The sequence below is a fragment of the Bactrocera latifrons genome, unplaced genomic scaffold, assembly GCF_001853355.1.
Source record: "Bactrocera latifrons isolate USDA-ARS-PBARC rearing strain unplaced genomic scaffold, ASM185335v1 scaffold_182, whole genome shotgun sequence".
NCBI classification, from domain to species: domain Eukaryota; kingdom Metazoa; phylum Arthropoda; class Insecta; order Diptera; family Tephritidae; genus Bactrocera; species Bactrocera latifrons.
In genome coordinates this window covers 458826-464859 of record NW_017535319.1, presented here as the reverse complement: position 1 = coordinate 464859, position 6034 = coordinate 458826, and positions in this window count along the sequence as shown.

Genomic DNA, 6034 nt, shown 5'->3' with positions numbered 1-6034 from the left:
TATAACCGGTTTATCATCAGTTCGAATCCATTATCAAGTCGGCATACTGAAAAAAATATTGGGTTGGGTATTAAGTTGTTAGGTTGGACTGACCGGTCGTCATGCCATATATGAACCTAGTGATCGTTATTAATGCCATATAGTATATAAAGGCTATTTTTGCGAACTTTAAGAGCGATTTGATATCTATTTTAGATACTTCATTTAGACCCTTTATTTGCGAAGCTCCTACGTAACTAAGACAAATTCTATTTAGAGCTGAACAAAACCATACGTTCTTTAGTGCCTACTTCCCAGCATTTTCTGCATGTATTGTCGTTACTAATGCCTATCCGAATCGTATGTGATGTCCGTAGGTTATGACCTAACATCAAGCTACAACTCTCCTGCACTCCTCTCCAGAGCGTATTTGTAGAAAGCTTGCATGTTTTTCTTGGGGGCTTTTGCACATGATTTTGGATATAGTGCATGTCTTTAAGGCATTCCATCTCACCCTGAAACGTCTGTCAACTCTTTCGAAATTTTCATTAGTAACCACAACTACCATCCCCATACTTCTAACGACATCCTCTGAGATTATTACCATAATTTCCGCCTGCCTTTCGACTATTATATTATATATTATATATTGATCTTATATATGTTATTTCCTGCGTTATTATCTCCGAGACGTTTTTTACTGCAAATACTTCTATCTGGAAGATGCTGCAGTATTCCGGAAGCTTCAAGGACCGCCTGATGACCGTAAGAGTGGTTACAGTACATCTGAACAATCTGGCTTCATTCCATTAAGATGTGCTTTTATCTAACGGACGTTAGTGACTTCCTTTGTATTCCAACCCGCTTTTCTTCCTTATCGACGTTCATGCTGAATTTTGTTTTCCAGGAACCACCATCCCTAGCAGCCTGCTCGCACCACCAAAACCGGCTCTAGCGACCAGTTCAGATGACAGGCCGTGGCGGTAACAGCAGCGACATCCGTTGAGGATTTCCACCGGTACCATATTAGTCCGATTAAAATATGAAGATTTGTGGTACTCCAAACACAGACACAACGTCTTCCTAATCTCAAAGTTACAACAATTATTGGGCTACTAGTAACACTACTATTATTTCATCTACATTAGAGGATAACAAGAGCAAATTGTTATAATTTCACACCTTGTTGCTAGCAACAATAGTGGAGCAACATTTTCATTTTGCTCGCACGTAAGGCTTTATGTCAGCTTAAATATAAATACCTCCACATAAGTAGATATAGCCTTAGTATAGCAAGCTTCTTGAATTACAAGAGTGCTGGCACGAATTCCCCAACATACATTACATAACTGGTATAGACTCGTACTTCCATGCAACGCCCACGCATGCCTTCCCATAAATCATCCAAGATGCGTGAGTGGAATTTCACATCTCTATGCGCTTTACGTACATAAGTACATATGCATGTATTTACTACTTATAATAATGTACTGTTATTTACACCAACTAGGAGCAACTGTTTCAGGACCAAACAATTTCGTTCGCTTATCGAAGAAGTGGAACCTTTGAAAAGAGATGGAGGCTTTAGGTTGCTGTTACTTGTTTTCTTTTGAAATCTCTCGATAAGCATTCTTTTCACTTCCCTCTTGGGAAAGAGTTTTATAAAGCACTAAAGCCGAGTATATGGCTCCACCACGTCAACTAGACAATTTCATTAAAAATAGTACCAGCGGCTTCTTCTAAACGGGCTTAGATCTCCGAAATCTCTGTTATCAGTGTTGCAGCAAATCAGGCCCCAGGGAAAACAATTTTCGTTCAAAATTTAGCTAGTATGTCCTTTTCTTTAGCTAAGGCAGATTGCTTTCAGTATACTAAATTGCCTTGCTTAGTGTTTTTTGTAGTAGTTATATTGAAAAAAAAAAAAGAAACGTTTCCCCAACTAAAGCTTAAAGCTTTTTAGCTTTTAGGTGGGCATAAGTATTTGTGCAGCCTCGAAAGCTTACGAAAAGCATTAAAATTAAAAAAAAAATACCTACAGAAAAATATTATTGAAGTAATATTTTACATATCAGAAAGCTACATAAAAACTCGCATTGAAAACTTTTTAGAATTTCTTAAAAAGCTAATTTTTAGAACTTTTAAAAAAGCTCATACTAATACTATATGTATCTCTCTCTCTCTTTTTAAACAGCTCTCAAAAAAGGTTTTACAGGTCCTTAGACAATAGAAAAATATTCTTTTAATTTACCTTTTAAAAAGCTCACTGATCTTTAAAACACCTACAATGATTTTTTCGCATTAAAGGCCTTAAACAATAGAAACGTGTTCTTCTAAATTTCACTCAAAAGCTCACTGATCTTTAAAACACCTAGAATGATTTTTTCAAACTAACGTAGATGATTGTCGAATAGCTTGAGAGAGTTGCTTCCTTTTACAGCAATAAAAAAATATTCTTCTAATGAAATTTCTTTAAAAAGCTCACTGACCTTTGAAATACCTGGAAAGATTTTTTCTAACTAAAAAGTTTTACAGGAGCGTAAGCAATAGAAAAATATTATTTTAATGACACTTTTTTTAAAAGCTCTCAAAAGCTGACTGACCTTTAAAACAACTAGAAATAATTTTTTCGAACTAAAGTAGATGATCGTCGATTAGCTTGAGTGGGTTGATTTCTTTTATAGGAGTAGCAATAGAAAAATACTCTTCTAATCAAATTTTTTTAAGAAGCTCTGAAAAGCTGACTGTTCTTGTAAACAGCTAGAATGATTTTTTCGAAATAAATATTTTACAGGGTCTTAAGCAATAAAAAAAATATTCTTCTAATGACATTTTCTTAAAAAGCTCTCAAGAGCTTACTGATCTTCAAAACGGTATTAGTTAGCAAAAAAGCTCGCAAGGATCTGTCCATTTATGATGGTTTTCGTGATTTGAGGTGTGTTAGATTGTTACAGACCGTTAGTAGTTATTAATAGAAAGGTTTAAGAGCTTTGAGTTCAATACTGATATGAAAAAGCTTTTCAACCATTTTTTTTTTTTATTATCGAAGGTAATTAAAAGTCTACAGATCCATTTCAGGCAACCTTTTCTAACCATTTTAACATTACAGGCGCAACTTTTTTTCCGTTTCTTTTGAAGAGAGTCGCATCTACCAATTGATGCTTTCTGACAGTTGAATTATTTTCTTTGCGTCAAAGCACATTGCCACCTAACTTTGAAATCTGATTCTGAAACCAACAGAAAACACACACACACATGTACACTTGTATGGTACATAGCGGACTTTCAATTGCAGCCACATACATTTCGCTTGTGCTTTTCTCATTGTTGTCTTTACAATAGTAATACAACAAAAACACCCATAGAGCATTACTCGGCGAGGCAAGTGAATATTATTGTGCTATCTACGCTTATAGAAATAGTGTGAATTGAATTGCAAGTGGTCAGTGGTGCAAGCCAGTCGATCGTCCAATGTGAAGACTGGCAAATGGCAAACAACAACAATGTGCACTAACAACTCCATTATAAATTGTATGAATGTGAGCTTAGAACTCTGAAGCAGTCTGAAGGGGCAACCATTGCCACCAGCTACAAGTATGCACCAAAAATATATATTTTTAAGGAATTGTTCCTGCTACGAGCGGCATTGAAGGAAGTTTGGAGCTGAACACACGCACATACGAGTTCATATAATATACACATGTATATTCTTTTCACACTTATGAGTGGCCCGAGTTTGCGGACAATGTTGTGTGGAAATTGTGCGGCTGCTGCAAAGCTTTAAATTGCATTTGGGTGTTGTCGGCGTGGTTATGAAGGTACATATAAATGCAGTTACAAATGCGTATGTACAGACATATTATACATTATGTGCGGTGCTCATATGTCTATTGAATTCTTTTGTAATTTGGGACTTCACAAGGAATGAAAAGTGATTCGATTATGCGGTATTGAAAATCTGTATGGAATGGTGCATGGCAATCAGGCAATCATAAATGCGAGCGTATCCTTCAAATTATATACAAATATGTATGTACGTATGTTTCTTTTACTTTTTATTATTAAATTTTCGCATTCCTCCATCATTGAAGAAAGTGTGAGAGTTTATATTTTCTATTGTCCCGATAGTTGTAGATAGTTCCTAGAGTATAGTAAAGTAAATCTTACTAGTCTAAAATATATACATGGAGGAGTTCCCCACGGATATTGTCTAAATCAAAGTTGAACATATGACGGGGCATCAAGCAGGACGCACTGAACTGGTCCCGCAACTGCATGTCGTATCAGCGCTGCAAGTTTCAGGGTCACAATCGCCTCACACCTAAGCACATCGACGTACCCGCCACTAGGTTCAATCATGTGCACCTCGACCTCATTGAACTTTCAGTCGTCAATCAGCTAGAGTAGAGTTTGACAATCATAGATGGATTTTCAAGATAGCCAATTGCTGTTTCTCTGAAACACATGACAGCTACTGTCGTTTACAGTGCCTTACTGCTCGAACTGGATTACTCAGTTCGGCGCCCCGCTCACCATTACCACCATTCAAGGATCCCAGTTTGAGTTTACGCTTTTCACAGCTTTCACACGACTGATAGGCGCCCTTCCCATCAGGACAACACCCTACCATCCGCAATTAAATGAACTGAAAGAAAACGGTGCCATATGTGGTTCCTTGGACGGAAGTTCTTCCCACGGTACTCCTAGGTCTTCGCACTTCCTATAATTAAGCCCTAAATGCCCCAACTTCTGACCTTTTATTTGACACAGGATTACGTGTTACCGGAGAATTTTTCATTTCGGAGGGCATCACCAGTGTATTAAGGCTCTCACCAACTGCTCATCTCATTAAATCTCAATTTTTCAACCTGAAAAATATCTGCACTTGTTCCCACGTCTGTCTTCGCATCAATGCAATAAAGCGACTTTTGGAATCACCTATCGCCCGAAGTACTACTGCACATATATGACACCGTTTTCATAATTAAAGTCGATGGAAGAATGAAGGTTGTTTCCGTGAATAGGCTCAAAACAGAATATATCGCCAAAGGAAACACTGAAAATCTCAGCAGGCCGTGGAGTAGCACGAAATCCAGCAGAACAACAGACTCGCGAAATATCAAGAGAAAGCTACTATCACTCAATTTCAGCCAGCAGCTCAAATCAAATGAAAACATCTTCGTACTTATTCCAATAGAAATGCGACTGTTTTGTTCCCTCCATATCCTACGAAAGTCACTAAGGCAACTTCGCCTTCGAGAAGGGTCTCTCCGAGGTGTTCGATACCAACCTCGGTTTCAGACAAAGCGACTTCCTATCGTGCGACTTCTTCAATCTACTCCTGGAGAAAATAATACGAGCCTAATAAAGAAGGTAAAATCTTCTATAAAGGTGTACAGCTGCTGACGTACGACGATAATATTGATATTATTGGTCTCAACAACCGCGCCGTTAGTTCTACTTTCTCCATAATGTATAAGAAAGCGTAGTGTATGGGTCTGGTTGTGAACGAGAACAAGACGAAATATCTCCTGTCGTCAAGCAAACAGTCATCACATTCGCAACTTAGCTCAAACTTCACTGTTGACAGACATAACTTTTAAGTCATAGATAATTTCGTCAATCTTAGAACCAGCATCAACAACGCCTTGAAATCCAACGAAAAATCACTCTTGCCAACAGGTGCTACATTAAACTGAGTAGACTGAAAAGTAGAGTCCTGCCTCGACGAGCAAAGACCAAACCCAGACCCAGAGGCATTGAATAATGACAACATCTGACGAGTCGGCTTTACTAGTTTTCCAGATAAAGGTTCAACGAAAGATGTATGGTTCTTTGGACATTGGCAACGGTGAATACTGCAGACGATAGATCGACGCGCTGTACCAGATACAAGTATATGACAGCGAATTAAGAGACAGTTGCTACTCTGGCTTGGCATTGTCCCTCAAATTGTTGAAAACTCTCCAGCTCTGAAATTATTCGACGCAATATCCACCGAACAAAGCACAAGAAGAGGAAAACCTCCACTCCGTTGGAAAGGCCAGATGGAGAAGAA